At 34.4% G+C, this 20985-nt stretch overlaps 1 pseudogene; it reads left to right on the forward strand.

Annotated features, from left to right (window-relative positions):
* The first annotated feature begins 526 nt into the window (after positions 1–526).
* LOC115526336 lies at positions 527–19249 on the forward strand (annotated as a pseudogene).
* Positions 19250–20985: the final 1736 nt, after the last annotated feature.

Genomic DNA, 20985 nt, shown 5'->3' on the forward strand with positions numbered 1-20985 from the left:
TAAAAACCAGAGGAAACTTTAATATTAGAGATGGAAGAAGTGAGATGGAGTATCCATCAAGAAAGAAAGTCCCTAGTAAATAAAATGAGTTATAAGCTGGAGAGGGCAAAAGGAGACAATCACTGACCTTATAATAACTGTGGCCAAAAACAGCTTGTTTTTGGTTTTGTTTCTTAATTGGAGTAAAGTGACTTGACTTCACTTGTGTAGATGACCAGAGAACAGAATATACCTGAAAGAATAAAGTATCATACAGACCACCACAATTTTTATGAACATTTTCCATGCATAACAAGTTGAACCAAGAGAGAAAAACAAAAACAATACACACCCAGATGAAGTAACCATCAGTTTTCAAAAATAAACATTAAAACATCTATCGTTACATGTTGCAAGAAAATAGATGACACAGATGAGGATATTTCCAAAGAAGAGCAGTTATGGTTTTGAATAATTGAAATTTTTAAAAACTGAATATCATAGTTGAAATAAAAGACTTAAAATGGGTGAGTTTAACATAAAGTAGATGCAGCAGAGGAAAGGATCAGAAAACCATGGCCAGGCAAATACACAAAATGAGAAATGGGAAAAATTCAAACAGGTCTATGATCTTGTGGCAAAAGGTTTGACCAAGTGGAATTATAGTGCCATAGAGGAATGGAAAATTGAAGAAGCAACATTTGAAAAGATATTGAACAGTCTTCCCAAGAATATGTAATAATTTAAGCTAGGTATTTATAAAGCTACAACAAGCTCAAACAATGTAAAATATACTAAATAAATACTCAGATCCATTATAATAACTCTGCTAAAGATAAAACCATAAAGACAAAATTTTCAATACAGTTAAAAAAAGACACATTACCTTCAAAGAGCAACAGAAGATTGATAAGTGACTGATGAAATGATGGAAAACAGAAGGCATTTTCAAATGATAAAAGCACAAACTTCTAATATAAAATCTTATAATCTTCAAAACTAACCTTCAAAATAGAAATGATACTGATCTCTTTAATTCACTTTGAAATTTACTTTAATTTCCTTTGAAAAACATCAAAATAAATAGGATACATTAATGACTGTGTTGGAGTTAAATGAACAGCAAGATAATGTGATACAGCCAATATAGTAAAACATTAATGGTTATCTAGGTAGTGGTTATACTTATTTTCACCATGAAATCTGTCAACATTCATCTGTGTTTGAAAATATTCATAATAAAATACTGAGAAAAATGAAAGCATAAGTCTCTTCTAATGGATAAAAACATCAGAATAAGAAAGCATCTGATATGAAAAGATGTTCAGTATACTAACTCATCAAGGAAATATTATTTAAAATTCCAGTGAGCTACCATCGTAATTCCTGAAGAATGGCTAAAAATTAAAAAAAGAAAAAGGAAACTGATAACACCAAGTGTTGGCAAGAATGTTCAGCAAGTGGGAGTTTAAATTAATACATCCAGTGGGGCGCCTGGGTGGCTCAGTCGGTTAAGCGTCCGACTTCAGCTCAGGTCATGATCTCACGGTCTGTGAGTTCGAGCCCCGCGTCGGGCTCTGTGCTGACAGCTCAGAGCCTGGAGCCTGCTTCAGATTCTGTGTCTCCCTCTCTCTCTGCCCCTCCCCTGTTCATGCTCTGTCTCTCTCTGTCTCAAAAATAAATAAACATTAAAAAAAATTTAAAAAAATAAATTAATACATCCAGCGATAATAGCTACTAAAGTCAGAGTTCTGTCTGCTTTAATACCCAGTACTTCCATTTCTATGTGTTTACATATGTACAACATATGAAATACACACAGTTGTTTTTTTTTTTTTAATTTTTTAATGTTTATTTTATTTTTGAGAGAGAGAGACAGTGTGAGCAGGGGAAGGGCAGAGAGAGAAGGAGAGACAGAATTTGAAGCAGGCTCCAGGTTCCCATTGTCAGCACAGAGCTTAACACAGGGCTCAAACCAACCAATTGTGAGATCATGGCCTGAGCCAAAATTGGACGCTTCACCAACTGAGCCACCCAGGTGCCCCAACACTCAGTTGTTAAGAGGAGTAGAACTTATTATTAGCCCAAACCATAAACTAACCAAATTCAAGGGATGTGTATTTCACCATTGGTTGAGAGCCAACAGTCTAGAGGTGTAATCTTGTTTCAGCTTTATCAAGGTATAATTGACAAAACCATAAAATATTTAAAGTATATATCAAAAAATGGCAAGTAAAGACAAGTTTATTCCTGACCCAAGTTGCAAAGATAAAAACATAATAAGCTTCTCCTTCATGTGTCTAACAGGTCCATGAATTTAGCAGGACATCTACCCTGATACCCAAGGCCACAGTAACCAATGGGTATTGATAAGCAAGGTGGACAGCTATACACAGGTCATTTAGGAAGCTGGAAACAGAGGCACAGGAAGCAAAGGACTTTATTTTCATTTATAAGAGAGACTGGAACATGGAAAATAAAATTACCTATTTCCCTGAAATGAATTCTCAAAAGGCCAGTGTAGTTGTCACGAACGGAAAGATATGTAAAAAGAGAAGCATGAGGACAGGTGATATGTGAAAATATAGAATTAAATTAAGATGTTGACAAGATGGTATTCTTGCCTGTGGAAGGATTTTTCCCAGAGAAAACCATGGCAAGAGTAGAATAATTAATTTAGTAAACATTTATAAAATTGATTCAATTCATATTCCTGTCCTTTCAGAACAGATGACATCAGGAAGGTCTGTTAATAAGTTACTACAAAAATTCTAAAACCGGGAAGACCAAGAAGAGAATGGTAGGCCTTACCCTAGAAGAATTCATGCAATCTCCATTTAATAAGTATATTTCAGTATGCACGTGCATTTGAGAAATGTTTGTTGGCCTTGTCTACTGTAATAAATGAAACAGAATCTCTGTCTTCGTGGAGCTTGATTTATAAATAAAGCTTATAAATAAGTAATAATAATAATAAATAAGGCTTACTTTCTGGGGCACCCAAGTGGCTCAGTCACTTAAGAGTCTTACTTTCTTTTAGGTCATGATCTTGAGGTTCATGAATTCGAGCCCCACACTGGGCTCTGTGCTGACAGCTTGGAGCCTGGAGCCTGCTTCAGATTCTGTGTCTCCCTCTCTCTCTGTCCCTCCCCCACTCACACACTCTCTTTTTCTCTGTCTCTCAAAAATAAAATAAACATTAAAAATTCTATAATACTTTATTATGAATATAATTTATTGCCAAATTGGCTTACATACAACACCCAGTGCTCATCCCAATATGTACCCTCCTCAATGCCTATCACCCATTTTCCCCTCTCCCCACCACACATTTCATATATATATATATATATATATATATATATATATATATACACACACACACACATATGTATGTAATATATACATATTACACACACATAATATACATAGTATTATGTATTATGTACATATTACATATACATATGTATATGGCAAATACTGCATTGAAGGCACATAAAGAACCTCTCAAAATTGTCTTAGAGATCAAGGGAGCCTTCTTACAGAAGGTAGCTTGGTAATATTTACATGCAGGGGTTTAACAAAGAGTCCTAGAATGATAGAGTGTTTTTTATATTAATACTAATGATAATAACTGTCATCCAGTACTATTTGTCATAGGCACCGTGCAAGGAACATTTCACACATTATTTCTTTGTATCTTATATTATTAATGAGGAAATAAAGTATCAGTATGGCCATAGCACTTCACATTTGCTGTATAATGTAACATAATCAAAGGACTAATATCCCATCATGTTCACAGTTACTCAAGGGAAGGGGATTACAGAGGGCCATGGGTTATTGGGAGTCAGCTTAGTATTCTGCCTAGCACACCACTCAAATCCTTTTGGCGTTAAAGTCATACACTATCTTTCCTATCATTGCTATGCTGAGGTTTATAAATCTGTCAGGATGTTTCCTTTGGTGGCACAAGGATCAGAAAGCTAAGAAGCAAGGGTCCCAGTTGTCTCCTAGAGTGATATTCTGCAAATGATCCTCCATTGGGAATGTAGTATATTATACTTACCATCCCTATTCCAGAACCATGTTTCTAGGCTCTGCTGTCTCTCTGGTCTCTAGATGAAAATTTCATCAGCAGTTAGCTCTTGGAATGCTTTTATACATTAGTAGTGAAGACAATTTGGGGGAGTTTCTTATTGATATGGCTAAAGTTACATTGCTTTCAAATAGTATTTCACTAAGCTTGTCATTGGTTGTAGTTCTTTTCAGCCATAAAAACAAATGAAAAAAAGCACAAACAGAATAGAAGAAAAGTAACTGTAATCACTGTACGTTAACATGAAAATTCCAAAGATCCCTTGAACATACATACACCTCTTCTCTGTAAAGGTCAATTTTTGTTGCAAAACAGGATGCAACTTGAAGGGTGAAAAAGAAAAAAAAATACACATACTTAACTCCAACCATGACAAAATTCTGGTATTTTAAATAATTCAACATTTCTAAAATTCTATAAGGAAATTAGTCTAAGGGAAATAATCTGTTTTCTAAATAAGGGCCAAGTGAGAGAGAGAGAGAGAGAGAGAGAGGTCCCTTTTCATGAATGAAATGTTATTTTCTAGTTTCATCCCAGGCACCAATCAGTAATATGAGTTGCTCTTGGGCTTCAAAGTAGAAAACAATCAGCTGCACATATTTTCAGAAAACAAACAAAACAAAACAAAACCAACAGCACTCTTCAGGTTAATTTAAAGTCCTAGTAATATGGCAAGAAACATGTCCTTGGAAATGTTTCCAAAAACAATGCCTTATACTAGAACTTTTCATTTTATTGAGTTAGAAACCATCAGACTCATGAGGTCTTCAAGTCCATTATTTCCATCATTTGAACGTGTTGTGGCACCTGGATGAGCATAAACTGATATTCGTACTCTCCAAAGATAGATCCCTTCATATACAGGAACTATGCACATTAAATATCCCAGTGTTATTTGAGAGTTACTTCCTCATACACAATTAGTGCAGCTGTCACATATAAAATGTATATGTAAATGCACATGTATGTAGTTCTAGGACCCACTTAATTTAGAGGAAAAAGCAATTTTGTAAGTATTTTTGAATGTTAAAAATCTCTGCAACATTATAAATTAGTGAATTAATCAATGTCTAAGCATATGGAATGGAAATTTACCTATGAAGTTGATGTAAAACTTTGACATTGAACTGTTTTATACTTCCCAAACTGGTCATTTTATTTTATTATTTTTTTTAATGTTTATTTATTTTTGAGACAGAAAGAGACAGAGCATGAACAGGGGAGGGGCAGAGAGAGAGGGAGACACAGAATCTGAAATGGGCTCCAGGCTCTGAGCTGTCAGCACAGAGCCCGACGCGGGGCTCGAACTCACGGACTGTGAGATCATGACCTGAGCCGAAGTCGGACGCTTAACCGACTGAGCCACCCAGGCGCCCCCCAAACTGGTCATTTTAAATGGTTTAAACTAATATAACACCTTATTATAGCATCAAGCTACTATTATTAATAGTATTTGCTATTTTTACTTCATCTTGAATAAAGGAAAATCTATTTCTCTTTGTGCACCCTGTGATTATTTATTAGGAAAAAATTAGCTTAACTTTCGTATAGAATGATTTGAAACACTGGTGTAAAATACGCGAAAGTGAATATTTATCTACCTTTCCAGTTGTATCTCCTGCCACTCTGTTCACACCTACTCTGAATTCATAGGAGACTTTCTGTCTTTCTTTAGCAAATCTGGCTAAAGCATGCCCATGGTTTATTTCACTCTTGTAGTTTTCTCTGTGTCTAGTGCCCTCCCCCATAACCTTACCATAAGAGGCACAAGAGAGGTCGCCTAGAATTTCATCTCCTATTTGAAGCCTTCCTAGAATTGTTCACTCAGATCCCACACACAACGAGACTTGGTTTAACTGTGATTGAATATATGTTATTTGTACCAATAGAGTGCAAGTTGCTTGAGGTGAGAGATCACATCCATTTGTTTGTATGTGATTTGCAGTCAGTGTAAGGTCTGTATGCACACAAAATGTGTTCATTGAATTGAAGATTGCTACTAAATGCAGTGCATTCCAAACACTGGAAGTACTGTAGCAAATCTCCCAAAGGCATTTTCTTATACATGGAATGTTCAGTTATCTACTGGTGTTTTCTAATTGCCTTACCACACATTTCCTACTACATTACCAGGAGTCCTGCTGAGATAGTACTGCCAGCAGCTACATATCTTGCCAATTTGTGTCAGAAAATGTTGAAATGTTGCCGTTTCAGTGATGAACTAAACAGTAGGGGCTCTGAACAGTTACCATGGCAACAGAGACCAGGGAAAGTAAAAAGGGACTGACAAATTCCATTGGAGGGATGAGAGGGCTGGATCTCCCAACAAAGATGAACTGACAAAGTCCCCAAGGCCAAATACTTCTCTCTTCTAGTTTTGAATCCTCAGGGTCTTTGTAATCAGAAGACTATCCTGACTCTGCCCCAAAAGATGAGGCCAATCCTCAGCTCTAGCTGACTCAACCTGTGCTGACTCAATGTGTGACACATGTGGCTCCTTCCCAGACTACTCCCCTTGCTCCAGAAAATGAGATACTAAGACTCTGAATCATTTAAAATTTACTCTGAAATCAGTGACCTTTTCACCAACTGCAAGGTGCTTTCAATTCCTCTTGAATTAATAAACAATTCAGGTAGCCAAGGTGACAAGATTTGAACCTATACTTCGTAGGAATTTCAATTCTAATACTTCCAATATAAATAACAGTTCAGATCTCCTCATGTAGAACTGAACTGGAGTTCTCTGTCAGAATGCTTACAATATGGTGAAAAGAGGCACGACAATATTGGATCCCTGAGAAAATGCTTAAGGAAACTTAAAGATAGGAGTAAATATATTATTTTTTATTACATTATTATATTTCCCTGAAAGCTTGTTCTTCTCTTTACAAGATGACAACAACAAAGACATTTTATATGTGCTTGTCATGACTTCTGTTTTAGGTTTTTGAACTGGAGTTAATTCCAAAGGTTCAGTTATTTTGTGATAACATTGATCTGTACATTTATGATAGGTAAATTTTTGTGTACCCAGGGTATAAAATTTTTAGAGGCACCTGGGTAGCTCAGTCAGTTGAATGTCCGACTTCGGTTCAGGTCATGATGTCACAGTTTGTGGTATCGAGCCCTGTGTTGAGTTCTGTGCTAACACTGGGAACCCAGAGCCTCATTCAGATTCTGTGTCTCCCTCTCTCTTTGCCCTTCCCCCGCTTGCACTCTGTCTCTACCTCAAACAAAAATAAATAAACATTTAAAAAAATAAGTAAAATAAAAAGAAATTAAAAAATAAATTTTAAAGGTAATATGTCATTTTAGGTATCAGTACATTTTTATATAGGTATAGACATGTAAATAGGTAATTTATGCTGACAAGGAATGCATATTATCTATAATAAATAGAAAGTAAGTTGGGTGATAAATATAAAATAATACATTCTTGAAAATAATATGCCATAATATCATATCACATATTCACCTGTATATACTCTTATCTACAAGGAAACACAGGAGCATTTAACAGTCACTTCTTGGAGTGGAATTGAGAGAATTCAGGTAGAAGAGGTCTTTATCTATTAAATTAATTAGATTAAGGGTGGATCTGAAATTATTACAAAATAAGCCCATGTTATTTTCTATGAAACATACATTTTTAAGGCAAAATTCTAAAACAAATTACATTGCACATCTTCTCTGTTCGATGTTTATGTAATTATTTTCTGTTCTTATTTTCATTATTTCTTTCATTCTTATATGTTGAGTTTGCTGTTGCCTTTTCTCGCTTTTTAGATGGCTACTTAGATCATTGATTTTTAGTCTTCTTTTATAAAGGAGGCATTTATAGCCATATGAATTTTAGTAAAGGATGGTGACAGCTGCATTATATAATTGTTTGTTTGCTTTGTTTTGTACATTTTACTTAAGCTTATATACCAAAAAGTTCAGAAATCATCATGTTAGGGTCAAATATCTTTATCATAGTGAACACATCCATGTAGACAGCACCAATAGGAGGAAACATTATAAATAGGACACCAGAAGTCTCTGTGCTTCTTTTAGTAACATTTGCTCACCCCAAGGGCAATGCTATCATAATTTTTAAGTACTTGTATTAGTTTTGCCTAATGAAATTTTTTTACAAATAGAGTAATACAGCATGACTTGTTCATGTCTGCCTACTTTTGCTTAATATTATAGTTGTGAGTCCTCCATTTTGTTCTATGTATTTGAAGTTCATTAATTCTTGCTGATGTGTAGTATATCATTGCATGAATATGCCACAGTTTTTCATTCATTCTTTTCTAGATAAGCATTTGAGTATTTCCAGTTTGGACTATTACAAACAATTCTTCTGAGAGCATCTGTGTGTGTGTGTGCACATTTAAGACCATATGTAGACATACATTTAGTGAATATATGTAGAAGTGGATCATACATTCAGAGTTCATAGATACTAAGAAACAACTTTTCCAAATATCTGTACCAATTTATAGTTCTACAATTAATTTAGGAGAGTTCCAGTTATTCTATATCCTTATCGAAATTTGGTAGCATTTTTAAATTTTTCGATGCTACCATTTTAGTAAGTGTATAGTGATATTCAATTGTAACTTTAAATTGCATATTCCAAAGGCTAATGTGCTTGAGCAGCATTTTCTATTTTTATTACACTTTCATATACCCTATTTTGTGAAATGCCAATTCATGTTTCTTGTACCTTTTCCTTTTAGTTTTTGCTATTTTCTTTTTTTTTTTTTTTGTAGGAATTTTTAATGGATTTGAATATAAATCCCTTGTTCAGTATGTGCATTGGAAATATTTTATGCTATTATGCAACTTGATTATAACTCACTTAATGATGCCATTTGATGTTCTGAAGTTTTTTATCTTAAAACTGTACAAGTTATTTTTTTTTCATTCATGGTTAGTTCTATTAGAAGCTTCTTTCAAAAAAAAATATCCACTCCAAGAATATTCTATTAGGCAATTTTCTAAACTTTGCTGTATTACGTTTTGATAAACAATTCTGGGAGTAGTTTTGTGAATTGTGTAAAATAGTAGTGCACATATATTTTTTTCCTCTGTGAATGTCCAATCCTTCCATTTATGCAAAAATCATCCTTTCCTCACTGCACTATCACCTAGACATCAAACAGGTGAGCATATGTGAATGGAAACGTCTTCAGTGATTCTAAATGCTTCCACCAGATACCTATTCTACACCATCTTTATTATTGCATATTTATAATGCGTCTTATATCTGGAGTGTAGAGCTAACAAATTTTGTTTAACTCAGAATGTTGTCTGAACATTGCCCTTTGCATTTACATATAAATTCCTGAAGTCAATTTGTTAATTGCCACAAAAACTAACAAACAAATCTGTTGGGATTTTAATTGAGATTGCTTGCAATCTCTAGATCAACTTAAAGGGTATTGCTATCATTTTAAAAATTAAGTCTTTCAACTCACAGTGGTATATTGCTTCATCTATTAAATCTTCCTTTAATTTTTCTCATTTTTTGGACTTTTCAGTATTAATGCCTTGTTCATTTTTTGTTAAATTAGTTTTCGGTTAATTGCTGAAGTTACTGTTACCATATGATAATTTTTACATTTTTTTCGGCCTATTCTTTTTCCTCACGTAAAAATAAAATTAGTTATTAAAAAGAGAACTTGAGGGGCACCTGGGTGGCTCAGTTGGTTGAGTGGCTGACTTTGGCTCAGGTCATGATCTTGCTGCCCATGAGTTCGAGCCCCGCATGGGGCTCTGTGCTGACAGCTCAGAGCCTGGAGCCTGCTTTGGATTCTGTGTCTCTGCCTCTCTCTGCCGTCTCCCCTGTTCACCCTCTGTGTCTCTCTGTCTCTCAATAATAAATAAACGTTAAAAAAATTTAAGAAAAAAAAGAGAACTTGTAACAAATGAGCTTGATAAGTAAACTTATTCATTTAAATATTTCTTTTCAGAATAATCTCCAACATTTGTAACTTTATTATATGGGAATTTCTTTTATTATTCTTATTCCAGTTCCTATTCTTTGTATTTTTTTCTCCCTGTTTTAACACTGACTTAACAGAGCAGGAGCTAGAGGGCATTTGTGTTTTGCTTCCAGTTTTAGAGAGTATATTGAATACTTCCATTTATTTCACTGAGTTTTTATTTAGTTTTGTGTGTGAATTTGTGTGTGTGTGTAAAAGAAAGACGTTTGCCTTAATTCCAATTTTGCTGAATTTTATCATAAGAATATTTTTTGCATGCTTGGTCCATATTTATTGCAATAATCATACAATTTTTTTCAATTGTGGTGAATTATATTGTTTTATTTTTTAATTATAAATTGTCCTTGCTTACCTAAAATAAATCTTGTTTGTTAATAATGTTCATTTCTATCATTATATTAGATTTGCTATTGTTTTATTAAGGAATTTTTCATCTACATTCAAGAGAAAATTTTATTTTGTCTCAGATTTTCTTTACTTGCTGTATCTTTTCAAAGCTTTAGAAGCAAGTTTTTATTGGTCTTATAAAAAAGAGTTAGGAATTTCTGCCTCTTTTGCATGTTCTAGAATGGTTTATTAAAGAGTTGCATTCCTCTGTTAAAATATTTGGAAAAAATAACTGGTAAAACCATCTGATCTGTCTTTATGGGAAAGTTTTTCAATGATGATTTAATTTACTCAATTAACACCAGATACTTCAGATTTTTTTTCTGCTGTCATCTTTGTAAAGCATTTATCAAGAAATCAATTTGCTTTCTCCAAATTGTCAAATAATGCATGATGAAATAAAATGTTCATAATCCCTATTTAACTTTACTTCTATACATATTTTCTTCCACTTATGATGGAGTTACATCCCAATAAATTGATGTAAGTTGAAAATATAATTAAGTCAGAAATGCATTTAACACATCTAACCTACTGAATATCTTAAGTTTAGCCTAGCCTAACTTTAACATTCTCAGAACACTTACATTATCTTACACCTGGGCAAAACCATCTAACACAAAATCTATTTTGTAATAAAGTGTTGAATATATCAAGAGAATGTTTGTATGAGTATGAAACAGTTATATCAGTTGTTATCCTTGTGATGGTGGGGCTGACTGGGAGCTGTGGTCACTGCCTCTGCCCAGAATCAAGACAGAGGATCTTATCATATCTTCAGCTTGGGAAAAGATCAAAATTCGAAATTCAAAATATGATTTATACCAAATGAGTATCACTTTTAAACTATCATCAAGTTGAAATATTATAAGTTGAGCCACTGTAAGTCAAGGACCATTTACATATTTTTTAATGATTCTATAATTTTAATTTTTGCTACTGATATTTTTTCTTTTATTACTGTTAATTGCTCTTTCAAGTACTTGATTTTTATATTTTTTTCAAAGAACCCATTAATTTTTGCTGATTTTCTGTTATTTCTTTAACATCTTATTGATTTTTTTTTGTTGTTCCTTCTAATTTATTTCATTTTTACTTGCTGATTTTCCTAGCCTTAGATATAAAGATTTAAGTAATTTCTTTTCTTTTTTTAAGTTTTTATTTATATTCCAGTTAGTCAACATACAGTGTAATATTAGTTTCAGGTGTAGAATTTAGTGCTTTGTCACTTACATACACTCTTTTTCCCTTTATACTGTATCCCTAAGTCTATGCATTAAGTCTATACATTACCTGAGTCACACATCTTTATCTGTACTTAATTACATTCATTTAAAATATTTGCTAATATCTTCTTTGACACACGTTATTTATAAATATGTAGCTTAATTCCCGTTTAGTTGATATTTTTCTATTTATTATTTTTATTGATTTTTATTTAGCTTAGATCCATTGTGGTTAGAGATTTACCAAGAATATTCCCAAGTGTGGGGCGCCTGGGTGGCGTAGTCGGTTAAGCGTCCGACTTCAGCCAGGTCACGATCTCGCGGTCCGTGAGTTCGAGCCCCGCGTCAGGCTCTGGGCTGATGGCTCAGAGCCTGGAGCCTGTTTCGGATTCTGTGTCTCCCTCTCTCTCTGCCCCTCCCCCGTTCATGCTCTGTCTCTCTCTGTCCCAAAAATAAATAAACGTTGAAAAAAAAAAATAAAAAAAAAATAAAAAAAAATTAAAAAAAAGAATATTCCCAAGTGTTAAAATTTATTGAACTTTTCTTTATGGTATGTGTCTGGCCAATTTGGTGAATATTCAATATAAACTTCATACTATGGTTATTTGTCATTTACTGCTTACACTATTTTCATATGATAATTAGGTTAAATCTGTTAGATTTTTTAAGCTATTTAACCTTATAGAAATTTTGTTTGTTTTTTCTCCCAGTTTATTAGATGTTTGCTAAAAATATGTCAACATTATTATGAGCCTATTTTCCTTTTTCTGCACTTAATTTTTTCTTTATATGTGTTATTTAGAGTATAGACTTAGAATTATGACATCTTTTTCTTAAATTAAATTCCTTAATAATTATGAAATCCCTTTTATCTCCAAGGACGTTTTCTGCATTAAAATCTACTTTATGTGATATTAATGAGTTGTACCAAATTGCTTTTGATTTTCTATACAGCATTTTTTTTTAAAAGTTCTCATCCTCGGATGTAAAGTGTAACTCGTTTAGGCAGTATATAAGAGGAATTTGTACTTTTATTCAGTCCCCAAATTGAGTCATTTACTTGGAGTATAATATATATTTACATTCATTATCATCATTGATATGGTTCTGTTTTCTTTTACCTTCCTGTTATTCATTCCCGTATGTGTGATTCAGTTTTATGTTCCATTTTTCCCCTTCTCTTTTGAATTAATCATGCATTTATATTTTGTAAACTCTATTAAATTATCATTTACACATTGTTTAATTCTTCTTTAAATTATTACTCAGAGGGTTGTAACATCAACCATTATCTTATTACAGTCCAATAAAAACAATATTTACATTTTTCCCAATTCTACTAGAGCCCTAAATCTATTAAATTATATCCACAATATGTATCTTTTATTTCCATGATTTCAGTTCTACATAGGGTTAACCTCATTAGACCAGTATAAATATTGTTCATTTTTATTTATTTAAGTTATTCATTTTTTGTAATGTTTATTTATTTTTGAGAGGGAGAGAGAGAGCGAGTGCAAGCAGGGGAGGGGCAGAGATAGAGGGAGACACAGAATCCAAAGCAGGCTCCAGGCTCTGAGCTCAGCACAGAGCCCAAGGTGGGTCTTGAATCTACGAACAATGAGATTATGACCTGAGCCAAAGTGAAATGCTTAACCAACTGAGCCACCCAGGTGTCCTTAAGTTATTCATTTTTAATCAACACTTATTTATATTTGCCCACTTATTTGCTCTTTTTAGTCTGCTTCATTTTCTCCTACACATCCATGTTTCCATTGTTATCTCTTGACTATAATCTGCAATATTCCTTTCTTTACATGTCAGCCTGCTTGCCTCCAATTTCCATCTTCTATTTCTTGTCTTTATTTTTAAGGATTTTCTTTCTGAGTATATATTACTAGGTTGGTTGCTATTTGTTCTTAGTACACTAATGCCATACCATTGCCACTAGTTTCCATTGTTTCTATTAAGAGGTCAACAAATATTTCTTTCTTTGATAGTAATGTATTTTTTTCTTCCCTGTATATTTTCAAGATTTTCACTTTGTGTCACTTTTTAGCAGTTTTACTATTATGTATAGAAGAGAGTTGGTTATGTGTGTGTGTCTGTGCCTGTCTGTGTGTAAAGTTATACTGCTCTGGTTTGCTGCCCCTTTTGAGTCTGCGTATTCACGTCTTACACTCATTTTTGAAAACCGCTCGTTGTATTTTCATGTACTGCTTTTCTTCCATTTTCTCTCTCTTTTCTCCATGGAACTTGAATTGCCTGTATGCTAACACATTTGACTGTGTTGCATATGTCTCTCATACTTTTAAAATTTTTTAATTTTCTTTTTATGTTCCAAGTTGAGTGTTTATATCTGTATTTCTATATCCAGTTCATTGGTAGGTTTGTCTTTATTGCTTTATTTCCCTTTTACAGTTAGTCATATTTTATTATCTCAATCATATGATTTATCTAAATCATAAAAATTATCTATTAATGTTTAGAAAGATTCAGTCAGCAGCCAGTTTATCCCTATTTTACCTGATGATTCTTTCAAGGCTAAGGTTTCTTGTCTCTCAGTCCTATATTCTTGGGTTCCCAAATCTTAGCTATTCTTGGGTTCCCAAGTTAGCTCTTCAGCTTCCCAGCCCATGCAATTTTAAATTTTATAAATATCTCTAGGAGAGACTATATTTATCTTGAAGCAGGACCTCACCCCATGAATATCTTTTTCCCCCTAAACATTGAAGATAGTGAACTCTCTTATATATATGTTTTTGGCTTAGTTTTCCAGCCCTGTGTCCAATCCCAGAGCTAAGAATTAGCTTCAAATTTGAGACCACTGAAAGGTTCATGTGTTACTCTAGCCCTGAGTTTCTGCAAAATGCATTACTGGATTATCTTTCTGTCTTTGGAAAGTATCTTGTCTGGAACAAGCTTGATTTCAACCGACAGGCAGAAGCAGACAATGTCACAAGTAGAGCAAAAGTAGCTGGTCATCCTCAACTCATCACAATTCTTTTTTTTTAATGTTTACTTATTTATTTTGCATGAGCAGAGAAGGGGGAAAGATTGGGAGAAAGAGGGAATCCCAAGCAGGGTCCATGTTGTCAGCACAGAGCTGGACAGAGGGCTCGATCTCACAAATTGTGAGATCATGACCTGAGCCAAAAGCAAGAGTGGGTCACTTAACCAACTGAGCCACCCAGGCACCCCCCAACACAGTTTTTTTTCTGTGAATTTTAGCTCATGCAGGCCTTATTGCCTCCAAAGTCCCCCAATGCCTTTAAAAGTATGGTTTTGTTATTTATTTGGCTAGGTGTGACAGGAGCATTACTCTGCTGCAAACTGCTGCATCTTACCTGGAAATGTTTCTGTGGAGTTGTTTGAGCAAATTGTAGATAAAAACTATATAGTTTATTTGGTATCTGTGTACATAACTTCTAGATAGGGTTTAATTTTCTTCTGGCAGGCAGCTTGGTTAGGACTAGATTACCTTAATCTTCTCAGAAATTAGGTGCTTCAAATTTATTTTCAGTGACAACTGGTTTATCTCCAGTCTAGTTTATCTCCTTAGATAGAGTCTTTTGGATTCTAGTGGAAAATTCTGGGTGTTTACAGAGCCTCTAATATGACAGGAGCTCAACTCTAATTTTTATTCTACCAATCTCCTGATATGATGAGGGTACAGTTTGGACTCTCATGTTCAGCCTCAGATTTCTGCTTAACTTCTCAGCTCAATACCCATCCCCACCTCCAACAATCCCCCTACTCCTCCCCCTGGCAAATTGGAAAACTACTTCAAAAGGAAAAGTGTTTCCAAATGTCTGGTTCATTTTGCTTAGGTTATTTTCTCTCTCAGAATTATAATTTAATAAGTCTTTGCCGTGGTATGCTCTCAAATATAATTTTTGTCTTTTTTTTACCCCAGCTTGGCTAGTTGTTCTCAGTGAATGGATTGGTCCACAACAAATTATGGTGCTGCTTCCAAATTAATTATCATGTATTTTAATTCTATTTCTACTTTTAACCACACAAGATGTTATAAGTATAGTCACCATGTATTTTTGGCCTACTCTACATATTTAGTTTTTTCTTTTTCCCCATTCCTTCTTTTAATCTCTTTTGTTTCCTTAATAAACTTCTAAAATTCCCCTTAGTATAGCTATGCTGTTAACCTATTCTCTGCAAATAAAAGAGAACACATTTAAAATTCTCTTCAATTATTCAGAATAACCTATGGGAAAAAATAGGTGCTGCTCGACTTAACATAACATGAAATTATATTTTTAATCAATAAAGCAACGTACTAAACTTTTATTCACAGATAATGTCAGATATTTATAATTATTAATTTATAGAATTGTTACATTTTAGGGTAATGAAATAAATTTATAATTCATTTGATTAATGGGACTTCTAGGGGCCTGTGAAAATGACTATACGATTTCTTTGACCCAAATAGGAAAAAAAATTAAAAGACATAAAACCAAAAAGAAATTGATTTACTTGAAAAGAAAAACACTGCATTCTGAGCATGGTGGATTTTACTATATATATATATATATATATATATATATATATATATATATATATAATGAAATTTATTTTGAAGCCTAGCTCCATTATTCATGAGAAAGAAATCACTTCAAAATTTGCCCCACAAGGAGGAGTTCTGACCCTTCTCATTAACCTTCTTTTTCCTCACCCCTAATCTCAGCCTTCACACATTTCAACAGATCTCTGATGTTATTGATGCATGTTAGTCCTCAAATTGAAATGTCATAATCCACTTAAAATTCTCCTCGATTCACATCAAACTCAGTCATCATCCCTGTGCAACAGAACTCTTAAAGAGTTAGAAATAGAATTTTGTAGTGCTCTATGCATTTTTAAAACAATCCAGTAAGTACAAGAAATATATAATACTTATATAGGACATAAAAATAAATTAAAATCAGTTGTCAAAAGTCCTCTTTAACCTAGTAATTTTCTGGAAACTTTCGTGGTTGCTATAGATATAATTAATTGGCACTCTGTGCCTTCACAAAACAAGAGGGGATTTTTCGAGTCATGTGCATAACTAATTTCCTTCTAAATCAAGCATAATTTCCTCACATTAATGGTAGCGAAATAAGCCTGAATTTCCAGGTTATTTGTGACTGACTTTATAAGAGAATCTTATTTTCTTATTTCTAAACCACAGAACACAGAAGAAAAAGGTATTCCAAATGACTTTGGATCAAGCTGAGTCTTATGGACAAATAATTATCACTACTTAGTGGGCCGTCGACTCTGCAGGGTTGCCATGCATTTCATTTCAATGACCATGCAATTTTGGCATCAAAGTGTATTTATCAATTAGTAAAGGATGAACAGTTTTTGATAATCTTTGATTTGTCAATGACAAGAGAGAGGTGACTTTAAAAATGTAACACATATAACAAAAGTCACTTAAAAGAGAAATAAGTATATAGCTGATAAAAACAATTTAGCGCTGGCGGTGTCAGCATGCTTCTTTACTCCTCAAAAATGTTACATAAGACATGAATAGACACTTTTCCAAAGAAGACATCCAGATGGCTAACAGACACATGCAAAGATGCTCAGCGTTACTCATCATAAGAGAGATGCAAATCAAAACCACAATAGATAACATCTCACACCTGTCAGAATGGCAAAATTTAACAACTCAAGAAACAACAGATGTTGATGGGGATGAGGAGAAATAGAGTCCCACTATTGGTGAGACTGCAAACTGGAGCAGCCACTCTGGAGAACAGTATGGAGGTTCCTCAAAAAATTAAAAATAGAACTATCCTACTACCCAGCAATTGCACAACTAGGTATTTATCCAAAAGATACAAAAATGCTGATTCAAAGGGGCACATGATCCCCAATGTTTATAGCGGCACTATCAACATTGCCAAATTATGGATAGAGCCCAAATGCCCATCAACTGATAAATGCATAAAGAGTGTGTGTGTGTGTGTGTGTGTGTGTGTACACTCTGGAACCAATACTACACTGTATGTTAACTAAATGGAATTTAAATAAATGCATTAAAAAATATTACATAGCTATGGTAGAATGGGGATAAATTGCAAGGCCATAATTTGTACTGGAACCCCACTGTAGGGTGGAGCAGGCCCTAGAGGACCACACCCAGTTGGAGTACTGAAAGAAACTTTTGACAGCATGGGAGATAAAAGACTAGACATAAGGCAGACCGAAACCAGCTTAATCCTGAAAAAAGAACACAGAGTGAAATCATAGATAATTGTCAGCAGTCAGTACATAAGAAGACAGTAATCTGGAAATATGAGACAGAAATAAAATCTCAGGGGAAAATATAAGGGACGTGGTATTGGCAGGACTGGAAAACATTACTAGTTCCAGAAAACCAAGTACTAGACCATGTTTGATAAGATGTATCTCAGACACAAGGTGATAAAAAGGAAACCTCAGTCTGAGACCTGGAATAAGAAGGTCAAGACTGGAGTAGCCACAAGCCTGATTTAAAGTTGAGAGTAAAGATTTTCTGAGCTACCCGGGGAGAGTCCATAGGGCATTCTTCTGTATTCTCATCATAAACTGAAGGGAAACTTTCACAGTGTCCAAAGCCCTTGATATCTTGCAAATGAAGGAGGAAGATGTGCTCAAATTCCTTACAGCAGGAACTCACTCACGTTGCAACAACCTGACTTTCAAATGGAACAGTATATCTACAAAAGGATAAGTGCTGGTATTACATCATAAATCTGAAGAGAACCTGGGAGAATCTTTTGGCAGCTCATGCTATTGTTGCCATATAAAACCCAGATGATATCAGCATCGTATCATCCAGGAGTACTGACCAGCGAGCTGTGATGAAGTTTGCTGTTGCTATTGGAGCCACTCCTATTGTTGGCTGTTTGATTCCTGGAACCTTCACTAATCAGATTCAGGCAGCCTTCCAGGAGCCAAGACTTCTGGTGGTTACTGATCCCGAGGCTGACTACCAGCCTCTCACAGAGGCATCTTATGTTAACCTGCCTACCATCATTCTGTGTAACACAGACTCTCCTCTGCATTATATGGATATTGCTAAACCTTGCAACAACAAGGGAGCTCACACAGTGTATCTGATGTGGTGATTGCTGGCCCAGAATTTCTGAGCAGCATGGCACCGTTTCCCGTGAACACCCATGGGAGGTCATGACTGATCTGTACTTCTATAGAGATCCTGAAGAGACCAAAAAGGAAGGGCAGGTGAAAAGGCTGTGACCAGGGAGGAACTTCAGAGTGAATGGACTGCTCCAGCTCCTGAGTTCACTGCTACTCAACCTGAAGTCTCAGACTGGTCTGAACGCATGCGGGTGCCCTCTGTGCCTATTCAGGAGTTCCCTACTAAAGACTGAAGTGCTCAGCTTGTCACTGAAGACTGGTCCACGGTTCCCACTGCTCAGGTCACTGAATGGGTAGAAACAACCTTAAGCTCCTCTTCCACAAAGGCAAACAAAATGGAAATAAGTTTGATGGGAAACAAATGGTATCTTACCAAAAAAATTGACCATAAAAATAAAACAAAAACATAAGATCACATGATGAAAGAAATCCTAATTTTCCAAGAATATAACTTTAATCACCTTATATTCTTTTCATAAATGAAGAAATATCAATGAGCAGAACTAGTTTTAACAATTTAGAATAAGGTATAGTTATGTTTTTAATTATTTTGGTTTTTGCTTTTATTTTTAGGCATATAAATTTAGATGGGTCACTGATATAGAGAGATTATAAGGAGGACACAGTATTCTCTAAGGACTTGAACAGACTGTGAAAATACATTCAAGAGTATATTGCAACAGAACAAAGAAAAGTGTAGACTTTTATCTCATATTCCAAAGAATACAAATGAATAAAATATCATCAGGAAGAGAATGATTGGCAGGAAGAATTTTTTGCTAGGGAGGCATGAGTCTGAACTCTATTTATAAAAATCTAAATGTAGAGCTGTTTTCAAAAGCAGTCATAGTGCCTGAGGCACAAAAGAGTTAAATATTTCAGTAACTGGAAGAGCTTTTATCCATAATCACACATACCTACTCACTTACCTGTCTGTTATATTGATTGTTTTTAAATGGACATGGACAGGCAATTTTCCAAGGAACAAATGGAAGTGACCAATGCACGCGCGCGCGCACACACACACACACACTTTAACCTGTTCAGTAATTACATTATATTGAGATATTATTTTTTCATCTATGGAGATAACAGACTAAATGAATGGCAATATAAAATTGTAAGATGTGCACACCGAGGCATATTCTTGTCAGTAGATATATAAATTGCTACAATCCCAAAGAAATCAAGTTGACAGTTAAAGAACTGTCAGATGTTGCTGTTTTTTATTCAGCAATTCCTCAAAAAAAAAAAATAGATATACTGGCAAATATAAATTCATATGGATACTTACTGCAGCATATTTTAAACTGAAAAATACATACATATATACATATGTACCCCCAACTAGTATTGGAGAAATATTTAAGTTAATCATGATATACTCATCTAAAGTAACAGGGTATCTGTTTTATGTAGGCCTAGCATTCTTTAGCATCTTAGGAATTTACGGATGTCGACAAAATGGCACCTATTGTCAAAGGATGCAAAATAAAGTTAATTACTGGCAAAATAAATAGCAAAAGAATACCTAAAATTGAATGAATCAGGTCTGAACTGGACTGAAACAAGAGAGAAAGAGATGTTTCAGCTATACTGTGTATATATCCTAGGATAGATAGATGATAGATAGATAGATAGATAGATCTAGCAAAGAAGAAAAAAAGGCCAAGTTTTTGCCTCATTAAATTTATACTCTAGTGGGGGAGAGAAACAAGTAAACAAATAAATATATAATGCAATTTCAATTGTGCCAAGCATGAAAGATAATAAAGCATAGTAATAATTACAGCAGATTTTCTAGTTTTATATTTAAAAAATCAGACCTGGAATGTGTCAGTGACATTTGAGGAGGGATCTGAGTTAAGCTGGATAACCATGTAAAGGAAGGAGACCAAGGGGGTATCAAGTATCAAATTCTGAGGAAGAGATTTTCTTCTGGGAAGAACAGGAAACAGGAACGGCAGGACCAGTGATGGAGGTAAGATGCGTAAAAAAGTAGATCTAGGAGGTAGCATGGATCAGGATGGTATGAAAGGATTCAGTGAATAATTTCCCTAGCCAATTAAAAGGAAAAATAAAAGCAGCAGTGGACACAGGAGTCATACAGATGGGGGATATTTGCACTAGTAAATGGTAGATTAGT

This window comes from Lynx canadensis, chromosome D1 (genome assembly GCF_007474595.2).
Source record: "Lynx canadensis isolate LIC74 chromosome D1, mLynCan4.pri.v2, whole genome shotgun sequence".
Classification (NCBI taxonomy): Eukaryota; Metazoa; Chordata; class Mammalia; order Carnivora; family Felidae; genus Lynx; species Lynx canadensis.